This window comes from Orycteropus afer, unplaced genomic scaffold (genome assembly GCF_000298275.1).
Source record: "Orycteropus afer afer isolate SDZICR_OR568_19922 unplaced genomic scaffold, OryAfe1.0 scaffold00718, whole genome shotgun sequence".
Taxonomy (NCBI): domain Eukaryota; kingdom Metazoa; phylum Chordata; class Mammalia; order Tubulidentata; family Orycteropodidae; genus Orycteropus; species Orycteropus afer.
This window is the reverse complement of record NW_006922305.1, coordinates 568,234-576,764: the sequence shown is the minus strand read 5'-3', so window position 1 is coordinate 576,764 and position 8,531 is coordinate 568,234.

Genomic DNA, 8,531 nt, shown 5'->3' with positions numbered 1-8,531 from the left:
GAATTGTCCATTGTGTTAATGAGGCAGCATTAGGGTGGGATGGATCGTGAATTAAAGCCTTGTTAGGTGGTGTGACTCAAGTCACCACCCTTAGTTTCCTTGGGGGTGTGGTCTGCATCCAATATAGATGAATGCTCTGGAAAAGTCTGCCCTCTTGTTCTGGGTCCTGTATCTGGTTCATTATCATCTGACCGTTTCTTGGGACTGGAGACAGCAGTTACTCATCGGACCTCTTCATTTTGGTTCATTAGCTCTTGCAACCATGTGAGTGAGGAGAATCCTCAGGATTGATGCCTGACCCATGGATTTGGGATTTGCCAGCCTCTACAACTGAGCCATTTCCTTGGTGGTTCATGAGTTCTGTGAGATGGTCTGGCAAAATAATGGAGCCTTAAGACAGGAGGGAAAGTGATAGGAGGAGGAGGAGGAGTTGATGTTAGAGATGATGGAATGGTACAGCAGTTTGGAAAAGTTGGACATTTGGGACATCCTCCACCTCTACCTCGCAGGGACCAGCCTTGTGCTGACCCTTCTAAAGGGAATCATTTCTGCACTGTCCCATTGGGTAATACTGATTTCACTTTCTAACATCTAATCCCACCTTGGATGTTAGACCCCGTAGTAAACTGACGTGGTGCAGTGAATTACTTAATAGGGCTCTTCTAACCATGGTCTTTGTGACTCCCACCAGATGGTGGGACCATGCAAATGTGAGGTGTTTGTGGTCCACCAACGGGATTGGAGACCTTGTTAGCAATGTAAATAAGGTACCTGACCCCCTTGTAGGGGAGAGACTGTGGAAATAAGGCGTATGGAACCCTAACGTGGGGATTGGTCAGTTTTGCCATTGCGCTACACTTGAAGTAAGCCATCCCAGAGGTGGAAAGGGAGCATCACACTCCCATCAGGCAAGATCCAGGAATGGAGCACGACCTTGGACCCAAGACTCCTGCACTGATTTGGCCAAGATGGCAGAGAGACGGCGCCAGCAGAGGCAGCAGAACCAGGAGACTGGCAGGAAACAGCGGCCTTCCTGGCCCACGGAGCACGAAAGCTGAGCGCCTTTGCGCAGGAGGCTTGCTGGCGGAGTGGAGAGCCTCCCTGAGCACCTGCTGTTAAAGCTGCAAGAGCTTTGTAACACTGGCGGGAGCGGGGCCGAGGCCGGGCTGAGAGGCCAGGGGCCAGAGAGGCATGCCTGAAGGCATAGCAGAGGGGTGGCTGTCCTGATGGAAGGGTGGTATCCTGAGAGCCTTCCCGAACCTGAGCTGTAACCTTTGCTTCCCTAATGAACTCCATAATCATGAGTATGGTGTGTGAGTCCTGTGTGGCCACTGCAGTGAATTATGGGACCCAGCAGAGAAGTAGAGAGTGGCATGGGAGGGACCGTTGGTGTCAGAATGGGTAGAAGTTGGAGGTGGAGGGTGGCGTCATGTCTGGCCTCCGCCGCGTAGGAACCAGCCTTGGGCCGATGTTGATGGGGATTCTCTGTCCCCCTTGTGAAGGTCAGGTGCTGCCGCCTCCAAACCCTTTTTGTAACTGGTCTCTCGCTGTGCCCTTATCTGCTTTCTCAGCGACTCTTTTCTCCCGCTCTGAGGTTTTCTGAAGGTGCTGGTTTTCATTTTCTCATTGGTTCTTCTAACCCTTAAAATCTTCTTTGATTCTAATGAGTTAAACTCCTTCGGTCCCCTGGAGGGGACTGTCAATTGCCATCTCCCTTGAGAGCGTCTGACAGAAACTTCGTTCTGTGTATTTCATTCATTTGCAAAATCATTTTTAACATCCTGCCTTCTTAGATCTAGCTTACACCAGATCTACTTCAATTGAATTTCTTTGTATATTTACTAATTCTCATCTTTCTGCTGGTTCCTTGTACGTGTTACTACTGTATTCAGTTCAGTCCCTCAGGGGACTTTTCCAGTTCCAAAGTTCTAAATGGTAGAACCGTTAAAACCTTGGTCTTCATTTTCTGTTGATGTACGTGTTCTCTAAACTTGATCTTATTCTGTGCTCTGTCCTTCAATCACATTTATATACTAAAGTCTTCCAAACTGTTTCCTCCAGTCAATATTTTTTTCAAGATTCATGAATCCTTCGGAGTTTCATTTCTGTACCTGGATATGTCAGAACTACCCGAAAGTTGTTATGGTTCAGAGTGTTTGCGTGAACACGCTGCCTTCAGTCGTCTTTCTCGTCTACCCTGTGGCTCCAGTCAGAGACTTAGGAGCAGGTCTTGATTCCTCACATTCTTTAGCCAACCCAGGGCCCCCAACCTTGGCAACAGTGAATGCATCAGTGAGCCTTCCCGTCCTCCAATAAGAACCCTCATTCCTTCCACGTCTCCTCACCCTCTCTTTCAGAACCATGTTCCACAGTCTGCAGCTACTGTGTTCATTTCCTCCCTTGCTTGTTTTTAATGACGTTACTGGAGTAGACTGTAGGCTCTGTAAACAAAAGGAATATGTTCAGGTACCGCCAGTACCTTTACAGTGTATGGGTTCAAACTGCTTGGTGCCGGATGTAGCATTCTGCATTGTTCAGAAACCCAAGGATGCCTGCCGCATTCAGTGAGGATTTGTGGAATGAATTAACGTGTTCTTCACTAGTTTGAATCAGGTGGCCCTCCAGCTTCCGTTATCCATGGTTTAGGGTGACTTGCTTGTATCTTACAGTCTATGAATTTCTAAAGACCTTTTTGAGGAAGTAGCCAATTCTGTATTTGTTTGTTATGCATGACCTGTCCTTGTGTCTATGCTAATTGCTTTTACTGTTTGCTTGCTTATACTGTCATGTGTTTACCAGTGTGCAAGGAACGTTCAACGTGGAGTTTTATTTACACTCATACCATAGACCTGTCACTCATGAGCCACCTTACATCGAAGCGTTTTTTAATCATTATTCTTGTTGGAGGGAGCTCTGGTGGCCTAGTCCCTAAAGCACTTGACTGCTAACCAGAAGACTGGCAGTTCAAACCCACCAACCCCTCCTTGGAAGGAAAGTTGGACAATCTACTTCTGTAGTGATACTGCCTCGGAAACCCAAGGTGGGGTCACTATGAGTAGGACCAACTCAATGGCATTGAATTTTTTTTTTTTTTTTTTTTAATTCTTGTTGGAGGTGATGGATGGATTTATTGTTTTCTTCTTTCCTAGAAATCTGGAACTTGATGATCATCTTCCTGAGCACTTGAAAATGAAAGCAGGGTGAAGAGAGTGAAACGATGCCATGAACAGAACGTGCTGGAAAGTAACACCCATCAGCACGAGAGTTGCCTTCCCTTACGTCAACAGCATGATATATTTGACTTAAATGAGGACGCTACAAAGTCAACTTTGACTTTAATCAAGCACAGCAGAAACTATGAAATAAACAGCTCTGCTGAGCTTAACAAAGGTGAGAAAATCGTTCTCCATGTCAACCACGAGCGATTTCACATGGAATCTGAAATGTAAACACATCGGCCTGTAAATGCACTGAACATGGTAGTGCCTCCAGTGACCAATTACATCTTATTTTATGTCCCTCAAAACCCACAGGATAAACTCAGATACATTCATTCACTGGAGCTAGCGATTAGCAAAAATTCCTACTTCATTGTATAGCTACCAAGTGTCCCCTGAGGGAAATCATATGCAGGAACTGGAAAAGCATGATACACTTATTGTACATAAATATGTGCATCGCCATCAAGACATAACTTCATGCTAAACCAAATGCATACACATGGATTGCTTTATTGTGTCAATCAAATGAGTGAAAATCTAAGTTGATGTGAGTGGACAAAATAAGTACCATGAATTTTTAAAATAGAAAAGATGATCAGTTATCTAGAATGTTACTTTTTCTTCATTTCTATTGAGTTGATTCCCGTTGACTTGGTTATGACCTCGTGTGGCACAAATGAAAAATCACTTAGGAGAGAAACCCTTAGGGGCAATATCGGATTGGTGTGGTTCGGGGCACATATTTATCCATTCAGTTTCTGCAGATCAGTGTGAAGGTTCATATGAAAACGAGAATGACTGCCAAAAACTTAAGAATTGTATATTACGCAAAGGGAACTATGAAACATTGAATGTATTCGTTGCTGTAATAGACACTTGTCACATACTGCCTTTGTATCTGGCCCTGTTTCCAGGAACTGATGATACAGTGGTGGATCAAAAAGAAAAAGCCCATGCCATCTTTGAGAGAGCTTTGAGTTAATTGGATTATACTTAAGCAGAATCTTGACAGACCAGATAATCTAGTCAAAGGATGATGCAATATCTGTATTAGGTGAAATAGACATAGAATAATTGGTACAAGGTGTTTAGTTAGAAGTTTTAGGAGTTAAAAATCCTAAATATTTCTAATGATAATTTCTTGTCAAAATACAGTTGCCATTGAGTTGATTCCCACTCATGCTAACTCCAGGTATGTGAGAGTACAGCTCTGCGCCCTGGGATTTTTCATGGTGATTTTTGGAAGTAGATAGCCCGGCATTTGTTCCGAGGTTCCTCTAAAAACCAAACCAAACTCACTGCTGTCGAGTCAGTTCAGCTCATAGAGACTCCTCCTTGGGTTTCCAAGGTGGTATCTCTACAGAAGTAGATTGCCCAGTCTTCCTCTGGGTAGAGTTGAACGTCCGGTTTTTCAGAGTAGCAACCAACTATGTTAACTTTGTGTAGTACCCACCACTCTTGGGGTAAGGATTCCTTAGCTCTGGTAGCATAGTGCCAGAAGGCTGGCAGTTCAAACCCACCAGGTACTCCTGAGAAGGGAGGTTGGGCAATCAACTTCCGTACTGATACCACCTTGGAAACCCAAGGAGGGGTTGCTATGAGTTGGGTCCGACGTGACGGCACATAACAACAATGCATCTTAATAACCAAGTAAGTTATTTTTAATGCTTATATCTTATCTCCTCAGGTAGATAATTAATTCCGTGAAAGTTTTTCGAGTTTTAAGCCCAAGTAGAATATCAATAACTTGTTAGTAATAACTTCAAGTATATAAATTTTAATATATAAAAACAAAAATTCATTTCCATAGTTGCACTAACTACGTTTCACATTTAATAGCCGTGTGTGACTACTGCATACAAAATTAGGTACACAGACTATGAGCAAGACGTTCTACTTCATTATGTGGCTGGAAGGTACAGTGACAGGAATCTCTGTCATTTCCGTCATCCCAGAAAATGACAGTGGAGATCACTGGTTTACATGATTTTATTTTTCCCAGCACACAGGAATACAACTATAAATTGAATTGGAAAGTGGACGAATGAGCTAACGAAGTAATCAAAGAATGTTTTGTCTTTGAATTGAGTGAGCCATTGGAAGGCAGTTTAAAGAATGGAATCATCACCTGTCATGCAGCATCAGGGAGCCCTGGTGGAACATTGGTAAGCCTTCAACTGCTAAGCAGAAGGTCTCATTATTCATCAGTGAACTCATACTGGAGAGAAACCGTGTGTATGCAGTGAACGTGGAAAAAGGAAAGTCTTTCAGCCAGAGGGGAAGTCCCTTCCTTCTGATCTGCTGGCTACATTTTTGTTTTTTTCATTACCATTCGGGATGCCAGGCACAAGCCTGGGGATCCCTACTGGCTTCCTCACTTCTGACCTATTTCCTCCAGTTTCCTGAGTTCCCTCTACACCCTTAGTACACCAGCGCAAGCGTAGGGTTTCCCATCCACCACACTTCTGATAGCTCCCGCTGATCCCTTGGACGTGATATCTTGGTAGAATGTTTCGTGGATCTCATTTAAAGCACAGTCATTTAGATTGCAACTTTGTTATCATAAAAGAATGTAAAAGATGTATAAGGGAACATCTGGGAGGATTCCTGGTGCAAAAATTTCCTGTCCGAAGGGTGTGCTAACCCATTACATGGATATCTTCCCTAGGAAATCTGTGGAACTTCCTGTTTCCAGAGCTTTTATTGACTTCATTTTTGAGTCATGAGTCCAGTGTGTAGACATAGCTGATGGAATCATCATTCTCCCCATACACACACTCCCTAAAGTCAGCTGATAACAGGCTATGAGGTGGTTTTTCTGGCTTGGACAGTCCGCATTCATTAACACAAGACCAGGTGGGGGAGGAACAGTACATACGTGTCCCTGGTACAAAGCGTCTGCTACCAAAACCAGGATCCTCTTGGTCCCAGTGAGATCATCCTTCATCTGTTCCTATGACCTTAGTCTTTTCTTGGCTGACAAGCTGTATTAACACAAAGTGGTCAGGAGTGAGTTCCGAAGTAACAATACCACGATTTGAGCCTTGCTCTACCATGCCCCAGCTATACACGTAATCAACATTGAGAACATAACCTGTGTCCCAATTTTAGCTTTAAAATACAGTTATGCGTGAGTTAACATCCATGATAAGTTTTGTGAAATAGAATGTTGTGTGGTTTGGATCTTACGGTAGCCCACTTACAGTTGGCCTTGCTGCTGCTGCTGTCACCGCTGCCGGAGCTCTTGGCAGAGACTGGAGGGATGGGTGTCAGCAGCAGCAGCAGCAGAGTGGCTGAGGGGCCAGGAGCAACGTGAGAGAAATTGAGCCGGGCGGGTGCTGGGAGGAGTGCCCGGACCACTTTGTGTTCTGCCTGCTGAGCAGCAGGAGCAGCCCGGGCCTCTCAGCCTCCAGCGCTGCTCCCACCACTTGCCCACTGGACCATACCTGAAAGCGTGTGCCCAGAGCCATGTCCTCTGCTTCACCTGCCTCTATCCCACCTGTGGTGCACTATTGCAGACAGCTGCGTTTGCGATCTTTAAAACCATTAGGGGAAAATAATAAACAAAAGGACAACTGATTTCCCTTGGGGAAAAAAAAAGAGGAGGGGGCATGGATGTATATGCAGTGTGACATTGCCTGAATGGAAGTTAAGTGACACATGCTTGCAGTTGTCTGCTACATAAAGGGTTTGTTGAAAGTGGTTAAAACAGCCTCTGGAAATCAGGCAATTAATAGAGGTATTGTTCTTATTATTAGTCCTAGTGAGAAGAGGAATTGAGAATATAGGTGTGTCCAACCTTAATCTTAGATATATAGATTTATCATAATGGGTTATGCACTAAGCCAAGGCTTCTCATAAAGCAGTTTAACCTTCTGAATTAACCTTTGACTGCAAAGTTACTTGTAGGGGTCAGTAAGGTGGCAAATTAAGCAGGAATTTGGAGAAATGAAGTAAAGCAATGACGGAGGAGAGGGAGGGGTCCTGAGAGGGAGGGGACGGTGTGGAGGGTGAGGATGACACATGGTTGTGTTTGAGGTGGTCCTTTGATGCTGTGTAAACCAATCTCCAAGACCCTGTGTTACACAGAGGCCCCCACAGCTCTGTTTATTGTTTCTGCAACAACTGCCAGCTGAGGGATTGTGGGGCAGTGAATTACTTGGTATGGCTTTTCTGGCCATTGTCTTTGTGACTCCCACCAGATTACTGGGTGGGACCAAGCAAATAAGGTGTATCAAACTCTAATGTGAGGATTGGTTAGTTTTGTCCTTCTGCCAGGCTTAAAATGAGCCCTCCTAGAGGCACATAGGGAGCTCTGATAGCGTAGTGGCTGAGGCACATAACCACAACAACAAGAGGCAGAGGAAGAGCTCCGGTAGCACAGTACCTAAGGCACTTGACTGCTAATCAGAAGGCTGGCGGTTCAAACTCACCAGCCACTCCTTGGAAGTAAGGTTGGGCAATCTACTTCCATAGTGATACTGCCTCGGAAACCCAAGGAAGGGTCATTATGAGTTGGGTCTGACTCGATGGCACACAACAACCACAACAGAGGCAGAGAGAATCTCACTGCCACCAAGAGAGGAGAGCTGGAATTAGAGTGGAGTGGAGCGCGTCCTTGGACCTGAGATCCCTGCCCAGGACCTCCTTGGCAGACACACCCCGGCAGAGGGATGTCATCAGTGGAACCAAGAGACACGAAACAAAGCAGCAGACATTCTGGCCCATGGAGCAAGAAAGCTGAGTGTCTTTGGGCAGGAAGCTTGCTGATGGAGTGGGGTGCATGTAAATGTACCTATCGGCAGAGCTAAAAGAGCTTTGTAACACTTGTCCAAGAAGGGCAGAGGGTAGACTGAGAAGCCAAGGGACAGAGAAGCAAACCTGAGGACATCCTGATCAAAGAACTGTATCCCAAGCACATTCCAGAACCTGGATTGTAGCCCATTACTTCCCAATAAACCCCATAATTGTGAGTATTGTCTGTGAGTTCTGTGTGGCCATTGCAACAAATTCTCAAACCAAGCAGAGAAGTAGTGTGTCAACTTGGCTGGACCACAATTCTGTGTGGTTTAAGCTGTTGTTATGTGATTATTCCCATGATGGGATCAGATGATTATGGTTGAGCAGGTGATCTGTTGAAAGGGAGTTTCCCTAGGGGTGTGGCCTGCTTCCAGTATATCCAAGGACATCCTGGGAAAAGAGACATTCTTCTGTGGATCGGGATTCTGTTGTGCTGCCTACAACTGTCCATGAGTGAACAGTCCACCATTCGGCCTGGAGATCTTGGATTTGTCATTTGTTGGAGTCAAC